The sequence below is a fragment of the Rhinichthys klamathensis genome, unplaced genomic scaffold (assembly GCF_029890125.1).
Source record: "Rhinichthys klamathensis goyatoka isolate OS25496 unplaced genomic scaffold, OSU_Roscu_1.1 h1tg000091l_1, whole genome shotgun sequence".
NCBI classification, from domain to species: Eukaryota; Metazoa; Chordata; class Actinopteri; order Cypriniformes; family Leuciscidae; genus Rhinichthys; species Rhinichthys klamathensis.
Window position 1 is genome coordinate 431,407 of NW_026606630.1, and position 23,375 is coordinate 454,781.

The following is a 23,375-nucleotide window of genomic DNA, read 5'->3' on the forward strand; positions in this document are numbered from 1 at the left end:
ACTGCCAGGAAATGTAATCTTCGATCATATGGGCAAATCATGTATGATATCACACGAACGCGAACTGTCTTCGGTGAAAGTTTTTTTCACCGTTTTCCTGGTATAAATTGCAGATTCAGCTAAAATTTTACAATTTACCGACAACGAACCAGTTTAAAATTAGGATAAAGCACTATTTGAGAACTAAATGCGCATGTGCTGTTACTGAGCACTGCTGGTGATTATGTTGAGATGATGTTAAATTGCAAAATGTCTTTTTCTGTCAAATGTTTGTATATTTTATTTTATTTTAATATGGAACTACCATTCTGCTGTCTTGGCCAGGACTCCATTGAAAATGAGATTTTGAATCTCAATGGGATTATTTCCTGGTAAAATAAAGGTAAATAAATACCCGTAGCAGATCTATGCAGGTGGAGCTGGGGAAGGAGGAGGGTTTCTGAAAGCGTGCTGTACTGCTAAGGCAAACGTATTGAATGTTGAGCAGCGAGCTCATTGGCTACTGATACAGCAGGAACCAATCAGCTGCGCCCTATAGAGAAGGACGTGATTGCAATCAGATTGATTTAAGGACCTGTCAGCCTACGCCATCTAGAGTTTCATGACAGAACTTTGTATTTAACAGAAATCCCATTCAAAAAACCCATTGACTTCAGGACGATTGAAACAGAAGTGCTAAAATGCTAACTAATTTCCAGGTTTGACCTACAAAAATACTTCCCTCTTGCAGCACTCCATTAATATTTTATATATAGCGCACATCACATGTACAAATTCTCTGTTGTTTTTTTGGTGCTTATTTGTCGACAACTGTTACTGTATGGGGGAAAAACTGTGAAAATAATCTACAAAATAAAATGCTTTTGTTGCATAGAAGAAAGTGAACCATTAATGTTTTGAATTACACAAGCATAATATATGGTAATACATTTTTTTTTTTGCTATAGTTAGCTGAGCAATCCTAAACTTTAACCAGCTTTAGAAGGCCAAGTGTACATTTTCAAAAAATATGGCCAGAATGTGAGAAAATGACTTGAGTCAGACTAAATTTGGGTTTTTGAAGGACTAAAACATTATCCTCAAAAACAAAAGGATACTTCATTATATTGTCAAGTAAGAAAACAAGTTGTTCTGAGGTTATACAGTCACTGGAGTACATTCAGACAGACAAACCGCAGTCACAGTTTGGCCATCGTACTTGCTTTGCTCTCAGCCATGAGTCAGCACTACATCTACTAACACATTTAATGACTGTCCCATAAAAAAAAACTGGAAACACAAGGCCATAAGTCTCCAGTGAGCACTTCACCTTGTTTTGCAACAGTTGTTATGAGAACTTTTCACATGTATTGTAATTATATACTATTTGGTGGTAACTTTTAGAGAATACCTTTCCTGCTTGGTGAACAAAAAAAGATCTTGCTATCCCCAAAACTAATCTGTTCAGGATATGGTGGGGCTAGACTCTTCAAAGTACAACCCCCTATACCCCCTAATTCTTCTATTTTAGAGACAAGGACCTGATTGCTTGTAGATATACTGAGAGGAAGGGAGGAACCATAAGCTCTTGCCTGAATGCAGGTGCATTATGAGTTCAATGTTTGAATGTTTTAAAGACCCTCTGAGGAGCAATAGGGAACATTCATAGTTTAATAACCTCCTAACCTCGAACAGAAGAACACTTTGAGGCTTGGACTTCACACATGGCTTCATGGGTTGGGTTCGTAACACTTTATCTCATTGTGTAAGAAAAATCTCTCAAGTTTCAGCCAGGCTGTTTGGACTGGGGTCAAAATTTCAACAGATGGTTGGATGTCAATTGCTTCATTGCTCCATTTTTTGTGACCAATAAGTTTTGAGTTTTTCTCCTATGCCTGAGGGTAAACATATCTAAATTAAACAACAATTATAATAGTGATTTACTTGAAATACAAGCAGCACAAACAAAACAGCACTGTCTTCACTCTCAGTAAAGAATGCAACATGTAATGCTGTTCAAGTTAAACATAGTTTTGTCATAGATACCCCATGGCAAAGGGTAATAAAGAGAGCAAACACGCAGAGAAGTGCCAATGCCATATCATCCCCCCTTGACAGTAGGCGTTTCCCCACGTGCACTACTGTTTTCCATGAAGTTTCTCTCTGGTGGGAACGGCGTACCCATCAACACTGCTCTTTTTCCCTCTGATTGGGTGGTGGCAGAGTTCAGTCTGAATGTGTGTGGTGTGACTGCTGGCTAAATATAAGGCCTGTCTATAGAAAAGGGAGGACAAGGAATACCTTCATACGTTTTAGTTGTGAACACACCTTGGCAAAGAAGCTTTGTGTGGAACCGGGTGTGTGATTTTTCACATATGCCTTCAATTTTAAGACTTCAGGAAACCAGACTGAATTTCCTCATGAACTGGCATCTCAATTTTCACTTATTCATTTATAGACAATTAATGGTTTTCACATCGTTAAATGACCTTTTTTATTTTTTTATCTATTAGAAATATATTTTGAATTTAACTCTAGCTGCACATACATATATATATATATATATAATGTATTAGGGGTGTAACGCTACATGTGTCGGTCTGAAACGAATACAGCTTTAAGAGCTTGCTAGTAGCCTATATGCTAAATTTCGATACATTTTTGTGACACGCTACACAAGTTTTACGGAAAGGAAACTGGGACGGCAGAAAGTGGCATCCTTTTTGTTTTCTTTATTGTACAAAAAGACATATTTTGTTATAATAAACAAAAATATAAAGGCAAATAAAACTATAATCACGCTTTGAGTCAAATGTGTAGTCAGCTCTGGGCTTCTTGTCCTCAGCTCTGGGTTTCTTGTCCTCAGCTCTGGGTTTCTTGTCCTCAGCTCTGGGCTTCTTGTCCTCAGCTCTGGGCTTCTTGTCCTCAGCTCTGGGCTTCTTGTCCTCAGCTCTGGGCTTCTTGTCCTCAGCTCTGGGCTTCTTATCCTCAGCTCTGGGTTTCTTGTCCTCAGCTCTGGGCTTCTTGTCCTCAGCTCTGGGTTTCTTGTCCTCAGCTCTGGGCTTCTTGTCCTCAGCTCTGGGTTTCTTGTCCTCAGCTCTGGGTTTCTTATCCTCAGCTCTGGGCTTCTTGTCCTCAGCTCTGGGTTTCTTGTCCTCAGCTCTGGGTTTCTTGTCCTCAGCTCTGGGTTTATTATCCTCAGCTCTGGGTTTCTTGTCCTCAGCTCTGGGCTTCTTGTCCTCAGCTCTAGGTTTCTTATCCTCAGCTCTGGGTTTCTTGTCCTCAGCTCTGAGCTTCTTGTCCTCAGCTCTGGGTTTCTTGTCCTCAGCTCTGAGCCTCTGAGCTTCTTGTCCTCAGCTCTGGGCTTCTTGTCCTCAGCTCTGGGCTTCTTGTCCTCAGCTCTGGGTTTCTTATCCTCAGCTCTGGGCTTCTTGTCCTCAGCTCTGGGCTTCTTGTCCTCAGCTCTGGGATTCTTGTCCTCAGCTCTGGGCTTCTTGTCCTCAGCTCTGGGTTTCTTATCCTCAGCTCTGGGCTTCTTGTCCTCAGCTCTGGGCTTCTTGTCCTCAGCTCTGGGTTTCTTGTCCTCAGCTCTGGGCTTCTTGTCCTCAGCTCTGGGTTTCTTGTCCTCAGCTCTGGGCTTCTTGTCCTCAGCTCTAGGTTTCTTGTCCTCAGCTCTGGGTTTCTTATCCTCAGCTCTGGGCTTCTTGTCCTCAGCTCTGGGTTTCTTGTCCTCAGCTCTGGGTTTCTTGTCCTCAGCTCTGGGTTTATTATCCTCAGCTCTGGGTTTCTTGTCCTCAGCTCTGGGCTTCTTATCCTCAGCTCTAGGTTTCTTATCCTCAGCTCTGGGTTTCTTGTCCTCAGCTCTGAGCTTCTTGTCCTCAGCTCTGGGTTTCTTGTCCTCAGCTCTGAGCCTCTGAGCTTCTTGTCCTCAGCTCTGGGTTTCTTGTCCTCAGCTCTGAGCCTCTGAGCTTCTTGTCGTCAGCTCTGGGTTTCTTGTCCTCAGCTCTGGGCCTCTTGTCCTCAGCTCTGGGCCTCTTGTCGTCAGCTCTGGGCTTCTTGTCCTCAGCTATGGGTTTCTTGTCCTCAGCTCTGGGCTTCTTGTCCTCAGCTCTGGGTTTCTTGTCCTCAGCTCTGGGCTTCTTGTCCTCAGCTCTGGGCTTCTTGTCCTCAGCTCTGGGTTTCTTGTCCTCAGCTCTGGGCTTCTTGTCCTCAGCTCTGGGTTTCTTATCCTCAGCTCTGGGCTTCTTGTCCTCACCTCTGGGTTTCTTGTCCTCAGCTCTGGGTTTCTTGTCCTCAGCTCTGGGTTTCTTATCCTCAGCTCTGGGCTTCTTGTCCTCAGCTCTGGGCTTCTTGTCCTCAGCTCTAGGTTTCTTATCCTCAGCTCTGTGTTTCTTGTCCTCAGCTCTGGGCCTCTTGTCCTCAGCTCTGGGTTTCTTGTCCTCAGCTCTGGGTTTCTTGTCCTCAGCTCTGAGCCTCTGAGCTTCTTGTCCTCAGCTCTGGGCCTCTTGTCCTCAGCTCTGGGTTTATTGACCTCAGCTCTGGGTTTCTCGTCCTCAGCTCTGGGCTTCTTGTCCTCAGCTCTGGGCTTCTTGTCCTCAGCTCTGGGCTTCTTGTCCTCAGCTCTGGGCTTCTTGTCATCAGCTCTGGGCTTCTTGTCATCAGCTCTGGGCTTCTTGTCATCAGCTCTGGGCTTCTTGTCATCAGCTCTGGGCTTCTTGTCCTCAGCTCTGGGCTTCTTGTCATCAGCTCTGGGCTTCTTGTCATCAGCTCTGGGCTTCTTGTCCTCAGCTCTGGGCTTCTTGTCATCAGCTCTGGGCTTCTTGTCCTCAGCTCTGGGCTTCTTGTCATCAGCTCTGGGCTTCTTGTCCTCAGCTCTGGGCTTCTTGTCATCAGCTCTGGGCTTCTTGTCCTCAGCTCTGGGCTTCTTGTCCTCAGCTCTGGGCTTCTTGTCATCAGCTCTGGGCTTCTTGTCATCAGCTTGGGGTTTCTTGTCCTCAGCTTGGGGTTTCTTGTCCTCAGCACTATTTATGGATAACTAAAGTGCACTAAGTACAAAATTAGTTGTTCCAATTTAGCAGACTTTAAGTATACCAATTTACTATACAAAGTACAAGGTATTTATATTAAGTACATAAATATGTAAATGTATATGTAGTATAAATATAAAAGCATAAAATAAATGTATTTCAAATACATTTTAGTATATTTAAGTACTTAAGTACTTCCAGTGTAAGTTTACTACAATTTGTATTATTTTTTTAGGATTCTTCATCAGATTTATGTCAATGTCAACTGATGTAAATAACTACTCCAAAAGTAACACATTTTTGTTTCATCCACATATGGCAATAGGGAAAGTTATTTAGTGCAGTATTAATATTCCATGAATCTCTCTTAATTTCTAACCCTTCCAAGACAACTATTTTTAATGATCAGTTCCTGATGGATACAATCAACCTCTATATTATTTATTGTCAAATATCTTGTTTCATTTGAGCTATAAATCACTAATAAATAAAATGGGTTATACATGGCATTCACATTGACCTTAAAGACTGTTAGAGATTAGAAATACAGACAGAGACAGAATTATTCAACAATGTTCACCACAGGGTGGCAACTGGGCATTTGATATGTTTCAAATAAATGTAAACAACTGGTTATGGTGGAAAGGGTTTTCCTTTTGTGGTAAAGCCACATGTACCATTTCACCACATATCAACCTCAGACACTTCACACAAATGCTTCTCATAAGAGTACGTACACGCTGTTTTAATACTTTCTGTATACATTTTAGACATTTAATTCTAATTAAGAATGTATTAATGTAATATTTTATATAATTGCATGCCGTTGAAATAGACAAATTCCTGCTAACATGGACCAGCTAAAGACCAGCTAGCATGTTCCAAAACACAGCTACCAGATGGATTTTCCAACAGGATTTAGCTTACGGCAAACTTCAAAAACTACTGGTTTAAATGAGGGCTTTCGGCCACACCAAGAGAAATAGAATAAATCAAGCAAGAGTGAAAAATGTTAAAAGGGACTAAAAGCCCTTCTTTCTAATACTGAACTTGTAGGTACAAAGTGGGATTGTTCCATTCCTGGGTGTTAGCTTACTGGACAGGAAGTGCATGTTAGGGTCACTTGGGAATGATCGGCTACAGGCCTGCCCACATCTGTTAAAATAAGAAAGACCTTTGAATTTGAGCGGAAACTTAAAAAAAAAAAATCTAGTCACAAAGTGAGCTGTGTAACTGCCTGTCTGATCAAGCCTTTCCAAGGAAAAGGTTATGGATAATACTGAAGGGGTAATACACAATTAAGTTTAACAGTGGCCTTTTATTCTGAAACGTCAGAGAAATAACTGGTTTGCATATATGACATGTGCTGTGAGCTAGTGAAACTAATTACACTTGCTATTGTGTTCTTTTAAGGTTACATTAATCTGATCTTAGCTGTTTATATAATGAGACTGATACCTCATAACCAGACAGAACATGTTTTATAGCAGTAGATCTCAACCAGTTTTGCTTCACTTCTATTTAACATATTTAATGTCATCTGGAATGAATTTCAGATGAATTTGGGACAAAATACTGTAGAGAAGAGTTTCCCGACCTTAACCCCCAGCAGGGTTCCCAAGGCTGACTTGATATATCTGTAATTACACATTATCAAGAGCACTTTTTACTACTATATTGTAGGTCAGCTTAAACCTTCTGGATATTTACCCATGATGTTCTTCCCCCACATATTTTGATGTGATTGGATCTACGATTCAAATGATTACGAACAACTAACTAAAAACGGCCACTGTACCAGATGACATGAAGCATGCCATTGTGTTTTTTAAGAAGTGAATGAACAATTTATTTTATGTCCAAAATCTTGGAGAAAATAGTGTTTCACCAACTAAAGAGGTTTCTGAATGAAAACAATTTTCTAATCAGATTTTAGAAAATACCACTCCACGGAAACAGCATTGGTAAACGTTTTGAACGATATATTATTGACTGTCGATTTCATCAAGACTGCTGTGTTAGTGCTGTTAGATTTGAGTGCAGCATTTGACACATTTGACCACGCTTTTCCCATCTCATGTTTGGTGCACGGGAAAAATGCAATTAAATGGTTTCAAACTTATTTTATTAATAGAAGTATTTCTGTTAACATTGGTGAATTCACTTTGGGCGCAGCTTCTCTTAGTTGTGATGTTCCTCAAGGCTCTATTCTCGCTCCGATTTTATTTTCTTTGTATATGCTTCATTTGGAGTCGATTTTTTAAGAAACACGGTATGTCTTTTCATTGTTATGCTTTCAATACCTAAATCTATCTGCCCCGGGATCTAACAAGAGGAGTTTGAATACTCTGTTGGCTTGTCTAGCTGACTTTAAGGCCTGGATGTCTTTACATTTTCTTCACCTCAATGAAGGCAAAACTGACATTATAGTTTTTTAATCTTCAGAAGCTGTTAGTGCATCTTGTTTAAACTTTAGCCTTTTGTCTTCATTTGTTAAACCATTAGAGAAGAATGTGTTCTTTGGGTGTGTTCTTTGAAAGTGCTCTTTGACAGTGCTCTTGCATTTGACAAACAGATTAGTTCTCTAATCAAAAACATTTTTTTAGCTAAGGTAAAATCATTTCTTTTTGTAAGGACTTTCAAAGGGTGATAAATGCTTTTATTTCGTCAAGCCTTGATTATAGTCATTCTTTTTATATGAGTATTAACCAAGAATCTCTTGCCCATCTGCAAACGGTACAGAATGCAGCTGCTAGGCTTCTAACTTGTGTGCAGAAATGAGAGTACATTTCTTGCATTAGCTTCCAATTCGCTACAGAATTGATTTTAAAGTGTTGTCATTGGTTTGTGAACCCTTGATTGTGAACCCTTCTGATTTACTTTCTGTTCACAATCCATTAAGGTCTCTAAGGTCATCTAACCAGAGACTGCTAAACGTTCCTCGGGCTAGGCTGAAATTTAGAGGTGATTTTTAGCTGTCGCTACTCTGAAACTTTGAAGCAGCCTTCTTGTTTTTATTAGAATTGCTCCTAAAGTACACTTTAAGTGATTAAGTAAAACTTAAAAAACTTCTATTTCCTCTGGCTTTTAATCATAGCTGATTTGTGTAGTTTTGGTCTTGTCTGTGTTTGTAATCGGTTATGTTGTATATGGTTTTAATTTTAATTTTGATATATTGTACAGCACCCTGGTCAACAATCATTGTTCCCTATCAGTCAGTCACTCTCTACGTACGTCATGACCGACGAATAGGAATCTCACTAGAGAGGGCAATCTACTTTGAGTGAAACTAAACGAGCCAATGCACAATGGTGTGCAATCATTTGCATCAGCTGTTCAGCCTCGCAGCCCGGGTATATAATGAGCAGAAGGTGCGATTGCACTTCAGCTTTTTGCTTCGGAGCCAAGCACTTTGATGCTTTCTACAAACTCACAGAGTGTGAAATCAAGGCGAGTCTTTCTTGGACCTCTCCATCCTGGTGCAGGCGTGACAGCACAGCAGCGCAAGCGGTCTTTCTCTCTCTCTCTCTCCTTTCTGTTTTTTTTTTGTTCTGGTTTAAGCAAACAAAAAAGCTGTTCTAACAGCTGGTAAGGTGCAAAGTGAGAGCCCTCAAAAGCTGTTTTTACAGCTGGTAAAACCCTACCAGCCAGAGAGAGACAGCGCACAGACAGGTGCACATTCCTGTCTGTGTTCTCGGTGACCGTTCCTCTGCGTGCTTCAGCACCAGCGAGAGCAGTCCTTAAAAGAGCTTACACAGATAGAATGCGTCTTTTTCAAGATGACTTTCTATCTGTGTGTTTCTGGATGCGGCCTTTACCTGGGATCGCAGGATGGTCACCATCGCTGACTCGTGTGTCTGGGCCTCGAACACGCTAAGGCAGCTTTTGTGGATGAGTCATGCACCCATTGTGGGAAGATGACCATCGCGGAGCTCCGGTCGATAATCTCGTTCCTGCAAAGGGGCTGAGTCCCCGTGCCTCTGCCTCGATCTAACCCTCCCCAGAGGGTTGCTTCAGGCAATGACACGGTAGACCTGAGGATTACAGTGAGCGCGCTTCCTTCTGGGAACCAAACCCCTAGGAACCCTCATCCCTCTCACGCTCCGCAGCCAGTTGAGCCACTACCCGAACGTACTGGACCATCCTCGAGGTGTGTATCAGTTGTTTTCTTCAGTCCTCCACTCAACGATCAGATGTCAATCGCTGCATCGGAGGGTGAGTCAGACCTCTCTGCGGACGACGACTCGGCGCATCACCCGGAGATGATGGCCATGCTTTCCCGGGCCGCCAACAGGATCGGGCTCGTGTGGAACCCTCCACCGTGTCCCGAGCCCTCGAGGCTGGATGATTGGTATTTCGGGGTGGCGCGCGCTGGTTCTCAGCAACTCACCCCAATGCCTTTCTTCCCGGAAATGCACGAGGAGCTCACGGGGACGTGGACGGCACCTTTTACTGCCAGAAACCGTCCCGGTGGCTCCTCCTCCCTCACCACCCTTGATGGCGGGGCAGTTAAAGGATGCAAGCGTATCCCACCAGTGGAGCGGGCCGTTGCTATGCAGCTGTGCCCTAACTCCACTTGGCGTGGAGAACCGTGTCTTCCTTCCCGGGCATGTGGGTACTCGTCGGACTTATCCGGCAAGGCTTACAAGGCCTGTGGGGAAGGTGCCTCTGCCATGCACTCCATGGCGTTGCTGCAGGTCCATCAGGCCAAGGCACTGAAGGACCTGCACGAGGGTGATCACGATCCACAGGTCCTCCAAGAACTTCGTACCGCAACGGACCTCACGCTTCGTGTGACGAAGGTCACCGCGCGGTTAGTAGGTCATGCGATGTCCACCTTCGTGGTCCAGGAACGCCATCTCTGGCTGTGTCTGGCCGACATGAGGGAGACCGACAAGCTCCGGTTCCTTAACTCCCGCGCGTGCCAGACCGCCCTCTTCGGCGACACGGTCGAGAACTTCGCCCAGCAGTTCTCGGCTGTACAAAAGCAGACAGAGGCCATCAAACACATCCTGCCAGCTGCTGCCTCGTCCCCACCGCCCGCAGCCTGCTCCCGCGCCGCAGCAGCAGCCTACACCTAAATGGAAGGGAAGCCAAGAAGGGTGGCAAAGCCAAGGGTAAGTGGCCCTAGGATGGACAACCCAGAGATGGATGGGACTGCTCTCCAGGAGATGGTGACTGCACCGCTCCCTCCCCCGGAAGAGGGCTGGTTGGAAAATCTTTTGTTCCCTTTATTTGTGTTCCGCCGCTGGCCTTAACCCCCTGGGGTCGGCTATCGCGCCGGCGCGATTGTCTCGCTTTTTTTCTTATCAGTGCAAAAGAGACTTAAATATTTTTTTGTCATACAGGCAAGTGTTATACATCATTCAAAACTGTTAAATGTCTTCTTTTGTTTATGTACTCTAATAATAAAAACAAAATGTTATGTTTTTTGTAAAATAAAAAAAATAAACATGATGCGCGTTCTCTCTCAACGTGAAGTTCATTCTGAAACGCGACAGAACATGATCTGTAACTCAGCGAATACTTGCCACCTACACGTCTTTACAAAGCTTGAAGTCTTCATTTTTAAATGATGTAAATCATACCAAAAACAAATATTCTCTGTTTAATTAATCCATATGAAAGCAACAACATGTACAGTTTCTCCAGCCCGACCAAGCACAAGGCGTGCCCTGCCCGCTCAGGTTGCATGCTCACTCCACGAGAGGCGTTGCATCCTCCTGGGCGCTGGCACGTGGCTCCTCGCTATCTGTAGAGCTGCGGGCTGAGCGTCAACTAACACGTTCGCTAGATATTATAGCCTATGTGCAGAGCCGGTCTCCTCCCGTGTTCTCACCCTAGACGGGTAGAAGCACTGAGAGGTCCCGCTCTGTCGGCTTGCTGCACCCTACTGTGCACCCTTATTGCTCCAGAGTGAAAAACCTGTTGATTCCTCCAACTCCCTCGGCCCGGACATGGCGGAGCGTTCTGCGCCAGGTCTTTTTCCACTGAATCCTTGAGGACCGGGTCTAGGCTGGGTCCCATATGTGTGACCTTACGGGGATCCCATATGCGTATATCTTTTCCACGGCTATTCCTAAACGGAAGCCTGTGTCTTTCACTTGGGCTAAGTCACCCAGTATTTCATATGTAGTACAGCCTTCAGGCTAGTCCATATGTATTCCCCACATAACTCGTTCGAAGAATGTGGCTTCCGCAGCATTCTCCTTCCTAACAGAAAGGGCACGCTTTCCCAATGTTATCCAATAATCTCACTGTATGGGTTATCACGGAACAACAGTGACAGATACACTCTGTGTAAGCCCTCTGAATGATTAATTTATTTATTTTGGTATCTTAAATGTACAGTTATGTGATTAGTTTTGCCTCACGATTCACAAATTGAGATCATCTCATTTATATTAATCGCCCATTCTTCATGCCATTAGAGCTTGTATGCTTAAGCATGCAATGATGCTAGCAAGACGTCTCTAGTTCAAACAAACAGAATCGGTTCAATTTGCCGCAGACTGACAGATCCAAAAATGAGTTGGCAAGCTTTGATGGGGCATGATCTTCTCTTCTGTTTCTTTTCTATCCCGAAACAAATGCCAACATTTGGATTCAGTTGTTTTTAACACAGCAAACTACTTTCCCATGGAGCCCCCGTCCAGTTGATGAAAGCTTGGCATGTGTGAAGAGAATGGGAAGTTAACTGCCCTTACCTCACACACTGTTTCACAAAGTACAGTGGTAGACTCTCCATGAAGGATCTGGGCCGCTGACAAAAAAATGTTGTAGCTTCAATTCGATAGGAGTGACTCATAAACTTGCACAAACAAGCATCCCAATCCTGTACAGCCCTCCCTGAAGAATGTCCCATAGGAAATGTTCTTAAAATTAACATACAGTAAAATACCAAATAACACTAAGCAGATAATAGGCGCGTTTCCATTACAGATTTGCGCAAAACTTTTGCGATTTTTTCTAAATGTCGATAAAAAACTATTGCGAAATGACGGCGTTTCCATTAACCGATGTTATGCGAATAAAATGTATTTTTTCCCTCTCGCGTTAAGTCATTCCAAAAATCATGGTAACGGATGTTGGTAGGTTTATAGCCTATATCACAGCCACCGCACTAGCCATTATTAATATTATTATTAATGGAAGGTGTGTTATCCAAGCATACTGAGAACGACACATAGCCTAAGGAGTTCCTGCTGTTTATCCCTCATTTCTACTCCGAGGTCTTGATTGTGGCATTTCATTGAGGTTTGGAATCCAGTATTCCTGTAATTATTGTTTCTTTTATGAATTTAATAAAGATCTCTGTCTCGTATTATGTCCAAACGGTCAGTGTACTTTTGTGTCCATTCGTATTTCCTTATTTAACCCGTAATTGCTAAACGAAAAATGAACGGTTGTATTTTTAAAACGCAAAAAAAAAACGCATAAAAAATAAATATCGACGAATTTTCCGATTTTTGTTTATGACTTTTTGCCCATTTATTAAACATTTAAAATATTGACAAATTAATATGAAAAAAATGTATATATTTTATTTTTCCCGCAGTGCTGAATGAGAAAAGCCATATAACCGCACAGCATACAGAAAGGTGATTTATAGGTGAGTTATATGCTATAATAATTAATAAATGTGTCTGAAAAAATAACAAGGCATTTTAATTGTTTATTAATAAAAAATCAGTGTCGGCTAAAACATCTCCATCTCCGCTGTAAGGCGGGTGCACATTTAGAGAGAAATGCACCTTTCATACGGATTACATAATCAGAAGGTAGGCTATTAGCTTTCGATTCGAATTTGTTCGTTTTAAAGTGGACATTTCAAGCTTTAGCTTAGGGCTTAGGCTATATTTTGTTTCAGTTCTATCGCTTCAGTTCACGGAGACCATGAAAGCGCGCCTGATTGTTTTATTTTATTTTACAAAAGCACACCGTTTTCTTGTTATTGTGAGTTTACGCAAATAAAAGTAGTTGCAAATAATGAATTATTATTTTCTGTATGACCAGAAATGATAGAGTATTTTAAGTTGTTTCCACTGTTGATAGGAAATTGCAAGTGTTCGCGCCCACGCTCCCGTGCCATGCAGTGCACGCTCCACTGTCCGCAGAAACACTTGGATATGCGTCAAAATCTTGTTTATTTGTGATAATCTTAGCCCTGTATTATGAATGAGATGTGACGAATTGCTTTGTTCCTTTTATGGATAAAAGCGTCTTCTTCTACATAATGTAGCCTAATAAATGTTATAATAATGATGATAATTATTATTATTATTTGCGGACACGGACCCCAAACACACCGTGTCTTCTAAGTCAGGTGACTGTAAATGCGCAAAACCTGTTTCCATTGCAGTTTTGCGAAATATTCCTTTTTCGAATTGCCTGAAATACCTCCTCATGCGAGCGTAACAACTTTTTTGCGATAAACGGGAGTTTTTGCGAAATGGACGTGTTTCCATTGAGCGTATTTTCAATTCGCAATTTCAATTTGCGCAATTTGAAGGGTAATGGAAACGCGGCTACTGATAGCAGTCTGTACAAACATAAAATATTGGATGCTAAAACCCAAAATGGTCAAGCTTTAATCCAGATTTGCCCTTTAAAATCTCCAATATACTCACCCTGCTGAGAGCCGCGTTTAGATTATTATGCAAATATGTGCTGTGCTTTCCTCTCAATAACAAAATAAGCGCACAATGAAAATGACAGTGGTGAGAAAACAGCAGTTAAGAAAGCATCTGATCATAGTGATCTGGATATGTTTGCACCAGCTCTGTGATTCAGCGCTCTAGTCAAGTCAAATGTATTTTTACAGCACTTTAAACAGAATATTGCTTTAAATCAAGCAGCTTTACAGAATTAAACATGAAAAAACAGTGTCAGTGTTGCTTTCAAATTGAATTACAACTTCCACAGCCATTTCTTCTATAAAGCGGTATGTTTTTAGTCGAGTCTGACCTCCACATCAAAGAAGGCGGGGCCTCAGAGCCACACCCACCTATTACATCATCACCACAAACCAATGGGAGTTTGAAGGTGTGTATCAGTCAGAGCAAACTTTTCCGGAAAGTTCACTTTGGCCAGCTGTTTCAAACTCCAGAAACAAACTCCAAACAAACTTCGTTTTGGCTTGATTTTGTTCGAAATTACAACACAGCAGTTTGTTTTTTCAATTGCACTTGAAGCATACCGGGGCCTTTAGAATGAACAGTTTCATTAAGTCAAGACAGATAATCATGGTGCTTTGGTGGAAACCTTCTGGATTCATTTCTCCAACAATCATCAAACCAGATATATTACATTATACACAAGAAACTATACGGATTCCTATTGAAATGACATTTGCCCAATGGTAGAGCAACAGTAAATGTGACTGTTTCAATTCGAATAGAGGTGAAAATTAGCATGGGAGGCTAGCTGGCCTGACAAAGTTCAAGCTTCAAAGACAAATCACAAAGCTTGGCAGAAACTTACTAAAAAAAAAATATGTGAGTGGTGTCAAATAGAGGAGTAATTCACCATTGCCGTACACCTGCTGTCTCAGAATCCACAGAGCTGACCATGACTTTCTCCATGCAACAGCTACTTAGTCAAAGAATGTGTTGTATGCCCATAGAATAGGGGAGTATTGTCTGTCCATGTAATTCTGGAAACAACTGCACATCCTCTGACAAACGGACTGCTGTATATGTGTATGGGAACACAATATTGAATTCGTTGTGCTTGCTACTTAATCTTTTAAACATTTAGGGTACTATAAGAGAATTTGAACATAATGCACTTTCAAACAATACGATCTTACTGAAAAAGGGTTTACTGAATCCACTGACAGTGAAGGTCAACAAACAAGTAAGGAAAACTGTAGAATATAAACAAAGGCCGTGTTTACACCTGGAGTCCGTTCTTCATACGTCGCTTACTCAGTTAGATGGATTTGATTGTTGACGATTTGGCATGATCTTCTGAGCGGGTTTCTTCACTGTCCTGTGCAAGGGAAACAATGGGCATTGCAAAGTGTTGCACTTTCTTCCCTTTTGATGTAAAGTTAGAAAAAGTCCACTTACTGCACATGCTTCAGCCACCACTTGCTTGGGAACAGGTCAAATTGTTGGTGTATTGTGTAAAACTGCACACAATTTCATTATAATAAAGTACACTGGAGAAAAATATGATCAATAACTCTTGGCAACATATTTTTACATTAACTCGCCTACATGCAGTGCTCACTTTCATAAGTCAAAGCAATTCATCACTACTCAAGATTTAACAGTTGATATGACTGGACTAGCCATTTGGATTATAGACCTACTTAATTTAATGCAGCAACACATTATTTGACAGTGTACTAAGAGAATTTAAAGCTCATTTAGCAGTAATGAAGGAGTTACTGCTCCTGGTCCCTGGCCCCTGGCTGTGGGTCTAAGGAAGAGCTGAACCCAGGGACGCCCTTCACAATGGGTCGGTCTACATTGAACACAAGGGCAGCTCTTCTGCCGGGGTATAACAAGGGGGTGCAGGACCAACAACAGTTTCTTTTTTTTCATCAACTGTTCTTGGTTGCTGTTATAAACAGACATGCACAAAATTTAACAGTGCCAAAAAGAGACTAGGAACAGTGTAGCCTAGTAAAGATTACCATTTTGTAGAATATTATTGTACTTCACTTTTACTTGTTTCAATGTTCTAGTGGGTGTTGGCTCTGACATTACAATGAACAAAGTATGAAATTAAAATACAAATATATAAATATACTGTAGGCCTAATAAGTAATAGAAACATTTAACATAGTCACCACTAAGGCATATAATTTGTCTGCTACTTTTTGCCAGCCCTATCTCCTGGCTTTTGCACACTTTGAGGTGTTTCTTGGCATTTTCATTAAACATTCAAATTCCGCATAAACTTCTACTATTAGCTCTTGCTCTACTGCGGAGAAAAACTGAGCGCGCTCTGTGGCCACGGTGAGCAGCCAATAGCAGCGTTGCTGGTCAATGCTTCTGCTATCCGTACATATCCCCTTTTAAACCAACGCATGAACGCCAGTTATCTTAGATAACTCAATCCTAATCCTACTAATCATAAACAGCAGGTGTGTTCAAAGAACCTAATTAGCCAGATTATGATTAGCATGTTGATATAATCTTGGATGTGTCATTTGATCTCGGATGTATTAAGCGACATGCGAAGAACGGACCCCTGGTGTTAAGATGCGTTTTGGTCGATCGGATCACAAATGGACGACACTAAATACAGGTGTAAACAGGGTCTAAAATGTTTTGAGCTTGTCCACTTTTGACCACTTCCAGAGGTAGTTGGAAACACATTCAACCAGATTGCTTTCGTAGTGTAAACACTCATGTGGTCGAATGTGAACAGCCACAAAAGACCGTCTTCTATCTGCCTACTGAACTAATGCGTTAACATTATGGGAAGAGCTTTAGCCAGACGGGATTTAAAGGGTTAATTCACCCAAAAATGAAAATTCTGTCAGTAATTACTCACCCTCATGTTGTTCCAACCCTGTAAGACTTTCGTTCATCTTCAGAACACAAATTAAGAAATTTTTGATTAAATCTGAGAGCTGGATCACTCCTCCATAGGCTTCTTAAGGGACTGAACTGGCCGGCCCAAAAGTTATGAAAGACATCGTTAAAATAGTCCGAGTGACTACAGTGGCTCAATCTTAAGTTTTTAAGCGACGAGAATACTTTTTGTGCGCAAAAAACAAACAAAAATAACGACTTTATTCAACTATTCATCTCCTTCTCTGTACGGCCGTGAGATTTCACGTAGTGAAACTACGCAAGATTTCTAGGTTGCACGTCACACGCAGGCTCACTATTGGCCGGCGCTGGTCATGTGTGTGATGCGTGACTACAACCTAGAAGCTTTGCGCAATATCACTACGTGAAATATCACAGCCGTACAGAGAAGGAAATGATTAGTTGAATAAAGTCGTTATTTTTGTTTGTTTTTTGTGCACAAAAAGTATTCTCGTCGCTTGATAAACTTAAGATTGAGCCACTGTAGTCACTCGGACTATTTTAACGATGTCTTTCATAACTTTTGGGCCGGCCAGTTTCAGTCCCTTAGAAGCCTATGGAGGAGTGATCCAGCTCTCAGATTTCATCAAAAATATCTTAATTTGTGTTCCGAAGATGAACGAAAGTCTTACGGGGTTGGAACAACATGAGGGAGAGTAATTACTGACAGAAGTTTCATTTTTGGGTGAACTAACCCTTTAAACTTTGTCGACTGAAGACCGAAGAGATGAGTGGATCAGACGCTGGTTGGTCACGTGACAGTAAAAACATGGCGGATGTAGTACATCCGAATTTTATTCATACCACCCATATTCATACTAGAACATACTTTTTTAATGGTCGAAAAGTAAATTCCAATTCAAATGTAGTACAATACGCAATTTCGGATTTGTACAGTAAGTCATTTTGGATAATAAAACTTAAAAATAAAACTGGCCTTGGATGAATTTGATCTCAATGGCAAACGTGTAATTGTGAGTTTAAACATCAGCTGTTCTCTAGAGGAAGCAGCCATGTAGTGAATATTATTAAGAAACTGACTTCTCAACCTGGAACAAACACCCCATGTGTATTTGGGCCACATTTGCAATTTGCGTGCACATCCTGTTTCTACTTGGTGTTTCTCCAGACTATCAACCAAGTCTTAACTGGCTCAAATTCAAATTAGAATGTCTATGTTTCTAACCAAGAATTGATCCATGTTGTTAAGCGAAGTCCTGAAGAGAGCTAGCCAGGGGGAGTCTGTGTTTTGGAACAAGAGGTTTACGCCACCACCCATAATGGCATTGTATTGCTGTCTTCTCCACAAACCAACAAACTTCATCAAACTAGCCTGTCTTTATGGGATTTTTCCCAGATGTGCTTCATAATAATGTTTTTGCCCAAACGAAATGCTGTACCTCAAATATATTTTATGTTTTGTTCATGTATGAGCATTTTAAATATGAAATTGTTGACATAAAGAGCTGTATATTTTTAATTTATAATATGAATGAATGGTAAAGCTTTTATCATAATTCTTGACTTTTTTTAAATGTAATATGAAAATATAAAAGTTTGAAGTCTGTAAGATGTTTTAATGTTTTGAAAAAATACAGTAAAACAGCAATACTGGGAAATATTATTACAATTTCAAAAAGCTGTTTTCTATTGTAATATATTGTAAAGTGTGATCACGTCACATGATTCTTCAGAAATCACTCTAATTTGCGGCCCAAGAAACATTTCTGATTATTATCAATGTTAAAAACAGTTGTGCTGCTTCATATTTCTGTGGAGACCATGATCTTTTTTTTTTTCCAGGATTCTTTGATGAATAGAAAGTTCAAAAGAACAGCATTTATTTGAAATAGATTTGTGTGGTCACAATGCAAACATCTTTACTTGTTTCACTTTTGATCAATAATGCATCCTTGCTGAACAAAATGATTTGTTTAAAAAAGTTTTTGTATGCTAGTGTATGACATGACTTCTAGAAAACTAAAGAAAAGTAGCAGGAGGCTGCCGTAGAAATCTCAATTTGTCCTCAGTTTAATGTCACCGCTGTCAAGAAGTGTAAATTAAGACATTACCGAGTGATTTTCTTTCAGTTATATGTGGCCTCATTTTGAAAACCTCTTTGAATACAGACAGGGGTGTTTATCGTCAATTTAACGTCCCGGCGAAGGTGTCATTTAACAAGAAATCTTGAAAACAACAGCAAAAGTCGCCTCCAAGCAAGGTCACCAGAAAGTTCTCCAAACACAACAAACTTTATGCTTCATTAGAGCATTTAAACTAACATGTAGTTACACTTGGCTTGGCCGAGACAGTAAATAATTCAGGTTTGTTTATGGACAGCGACTCCAGACTGTGTTGACGTGATAGCCACTGTTTCTTTGTATTACAAAGGACGTGACCTTTTAATATTCACATGCCTCAGAGAATAACCAATTCAGTTGTTCCTGCTTGCAAGCGTGGGTTGAAACAAAGGCAAGTGGCGTAAACCGAACCGCCGAGACCTTCGGGCATCCTGCGTAGCTGATTCACACCCTGCAGAATCATTTAACTCAGGGTGGGAATTGCAGAAAGGCAGCATGGGAGTTCCCCGAGATGGCTGTTTTTATACGGCCCCTCGGTGAAACGCCGTTCCAGTGACCCGCTCAGCATGAGAGCACACGGCTGATCGTAAAAACCAGGAGGAAAGATGTTTTTCAAATTTGCACCATGGAATAATAATCCGGGGAATAACCAATGCAATGCACATGAACGTTTTCTTTTTTAAATATGAACATAGATTTTATGAGATGTTTCAGATCTTTTTTTATAATGGGCAATGCTTTCTTACATCAGCTTTCTCACGTGTAGTATTAGTGTGTCATGTTTTTTTTTCAGCATATTTTGCGTAATAATCCTCCAGTTTAGTTCAGGCTGACTCACATGGCACAAGCACATGATACACTTCCTGCTTTTGTGCCCCATCTAGTGGATCAAACAGGCCAAACACAACTGTGATTGGTCCATTGTTCCTTGCATACAAATATGGGCACATACATATTCCAGAATATATTTCATTGTACATTACACTGCGTATATGTATTAGCATATTTATTTTGGTCTGATTATATTCTACTTACATTATTTTACCTTTTACATATTGTATATTCTATTATATTTGACACAAGCCTGTATACCACAATATTTTTATTCTGGTCCACTTGTATTGCACTTTCATTATTGTATATTTTTTTAATAATGATTTTATATTTTATATTAGTTAATGCAGTGTGAACTAACATGTCTGTGAACGTTTATATAAACTAATGTTAACAAAGGTTAATAAATGCTGTAAAAATATATATTGCTCACACTGTTAGCTGAGACTATTATTTCCCCCCAGTTATGCTTCATAATGAAGTTCAGAATATTGTTTAGATGTTGCTCTTTCATGGCTCAGGTGACATAATCATTTTGATAATTTATTGATAATTTCAAGTTTGAGAATTTTAGCAGATAAACTGAAAATAAATATAAGATTGTTGACATGCAGTAGTATATTTTATTTGTATAATTAATGTGGAACGTATAGCTATTGGAATTTTGTGTTGATATTTTTTTTTCATATAAAAAAAAAGTTCAAAAGTTTGGTGTATGTAAGATTGTTTTTTAACTACTTAAATCCTTTTAATATAATGCACTATAAAAGTATTTAATGCATTAATTATGCAATGTAATGGACCTTATAATGGTCTCATGAATAAGTGTAACCACAGTTATAATACATTATAACCCTTATATATTAATTGAACACACCTTTATAAAGTAAAATGAATTAAAACACATGGCAAACAACCAATTTCAGACATAACAATGCATTTTAACTTTGGTTACTATTATTTATGAAAAGATATAATGCATTATAATGTACATTATGAATACCTTTGTATAATGCATTATGTAAAGTGTAACCAGATTTGTTGTGTTTTTCGATGTTTCTGACAGCTCACCAAGGCTGTGTTACTTCATCTGTACCTGTACAATATCCCTGTGTCTCTTTGTTCAGTGACTTTTATTTTAATATTCTTTTGTCTTGTATTGCCTATGTTCAGTTCCTGTGTGTTTAGTCCCTGGCTGAATCCGAAATCAGCCCCTAACCCTCCACCACCCACGTTAGACCACTAATACAGTTCACTTGAAGGAGTGAATGAAAACGAGTGAGCGAACTCAGACAGCCACTGAACGCACATCGGCTGCACACTCGTTATTGTGGTGCATTATGGGATTGAATGAGTGCACTCAATAACATCCACTATTATTTCGGACACCACTACAAATCGCTGTCCCGTCAAATGAGGCCGTATTTGAGGTTATGGGGGCGATTTCGGATTCAGCCACTGTTTCCTTGGTTGCCATAGTTACTCATTGTTTCATATTAGTGTCTCACCTGTTCCTCATCATCCTGTGTCTTTATACCCTCAGTTAGCTTCTGGTTTTGGTCTTGTGTTAACGTTTCGTGTTGGTATTAATCGATATTACATCGATATACTTCAAACTTAAAGGACACGTTCGGTATTTTACAATTAAAGCCCTGTTTTAAGATCGTTTCTGATGAAATAGAATGGTTAAGATTGTTTTTTAGATGCTGTCCCGAGAATTTTCGGTTTCTGTGGTAGCACCCCCACACCTCTACAATGGTAGCATAGGTGGACAGGAACAATCCTTCATAAAACGCATAAAACTTTAGTTTACAAAGACGTGAAACTCACCGAGTGGTCTGGGGTGTTCACTGATATGCTCACACAAAAATCGCTGCAAAAGATGCTTTCCAACAGGTGTTTTACCATTCGTTGTAAAACTGTAGACCTATTTTTCTGAACGCCTCACAACCGTACATTCTTCCGTTGAGAGCTTGAATAATAGACACTCCAGCCCAGTTGGTGGCGATAATGCACCTTTGCCATTTGCAAGCAAACCGCTTGTATAGTGTAGCCTACGATACCGCGACTGCATAAGACTACAGAAAGAATACAAACAACCATTGTAGAGGTGTGGGGGTGCAACCACAGAAACCGAAAATTCTCGGGACAGCAGCATCTGTCTAAAAAACAATCTTAACCATTCTATTTCATCAGAAACGATCTTAAAACAGGGCTTTAATTGTAAAATACCGAACTTGTCCTTTAAACGTTTTTTTCTTTGAGTTTTCCGCATACAGACAACACCACTGTCAAAATGATCCCTGTTCACACGGATCCGCAAAAACAACTAACAACGCTGTATTCTGCTGCCAGGCCATTAGATGGCGATAAACACTATAGACTGAACACGTAATATGCATGTGCATGACATCATCTTCTCTAGAGATCCACGTTTTGGTTGTTTACACGGAGACCTTTTTCAAAAATTTGCACTTTGAAACCCGTTTTCAAAAGTTCGGGTTTTCAGGCACCCAAAACGCCGTTGTCATGTAAACGAACGACCAAAACGCATAAAAAAAGTTTTACGTTTTTAGTTGACAACGGTGTCGTGTAAACAGCCCCTAAATGTGATTTCATTGTTCATCTGCGTCAAGCCTCTTTCACCTGGCCAGTATGTGTCAGTACCCCTGTGTGGCCACTAAAGCTGTACTGTAATTATATAAACATAACCACAAACAGATATTTAATTTAGTTTCCTTGGAAAGTGAATTGCTCAACCCATAATGCTAATGTAGCATTGATCACAGCTTAGCAAATGGCACTGGCAGCTGTATCAGCTGTTTATATCCATAGATTCAGATTTCCACTTTTAGATAAAAATGTCTGATAAATGCATAAATGCAAATATGAATTATATTACTCGGATTTTAAAGCAATATTAAATCCCTTGCAAATATAGAAGCACATCATCACAGGGGTCAGCTGGAGATCACGGACGAGGACACAAGCAGTAGTGCAGGAAACACCTCAGGAGCAGCTGGGATCCAACATCCCACTGGAGCTTTAGGACTCTAATAAGCTGAATACCATATGCTGGTGCACCATATTTAAAACTCACTGACTTTCACTTCCCAGAGCTTGGTACTTTTTGTCAAGGTCAAAATATAAGGCTCTGAGAGTCTGACATTTGAAGCTTTGGAGGTATTCGAGTAGTTTAATGTGGAAAAATATCTTCTCTTTACTCTGAGGAATTGCATTTGGGAATTTTCAGGCCTTTTGGGAATATTTAGGTATACGGCTTTTGGTGGGCCTACTGTGTAAGCAATCCAGAATTTTTGGTATACTAGGTTAATTAAACTCATCCACCATATGCTGTCTGGTACTTCAAGAGGATGCACATCCTGACGTTCCGAGTGAAATCCACCGACAGTATGTAGTCTTTGGCAAGACGTTACCTCAAGCAGCAATGAATATTTCTCGCTGCAGCCTGCGGATCTCAAAATAACTGAGAGCCAATAAAAATATTGTGACATATTTAATTTCAAGTATCTCACCCTATGGTGAACTCCCAGAACTGAAGGATGGAACATCGAGCTCTGCGTTAGATCGCAGCGTCAGTCTCCTTTAAAACTGAGAAAACACATTTTGTTCTGTATTCCCTATATTTGTGCATTCTCATGTAACAGTTACGATGGAAAAAGACCTCACAGTGTGAGAATGAACTACGCTGACGCCACATCCAGCGTTTCATTATGCAGTTATTCCCGTCAGAGCAGCCCTAGCGTCTGTTAATTGGCTGCTCCATATCAGTGGTGTTTAACTGGAGCGCGCCATTCGCCTCGCATAAGACCAGACTGACTAGATTAAGACGTCGCTCCTTAAGAACCATGAGAAATGTGGAATCTCACGGCGGAGGAGAG

At 40.7% G+C, this 23,375-nt stretch overlaps 1 protein-coding gene across 1 annotated transcript in view; it reads right to left on the bottom strand.

Moving 5' to 3' along the window:
- Positions 1–22,474, bottom strand: part of lpar1 (lysophosphatidic acid receptor 1) — an 81,393-nt gene extending 58,919 nt beyond the window's left edge. Inside the window, exon 1 of the mRNA XM_056252040.1 lies at positions 22,461–22,474. The gene's annotated coding sequence lies outside the window, so the exon portion shown is untranslated. The remainder of the gene's footprint in view (positions 1–22,460) is intronic.
- Positions 22,475–23,375: the final 901 nt, after the last annotated feature.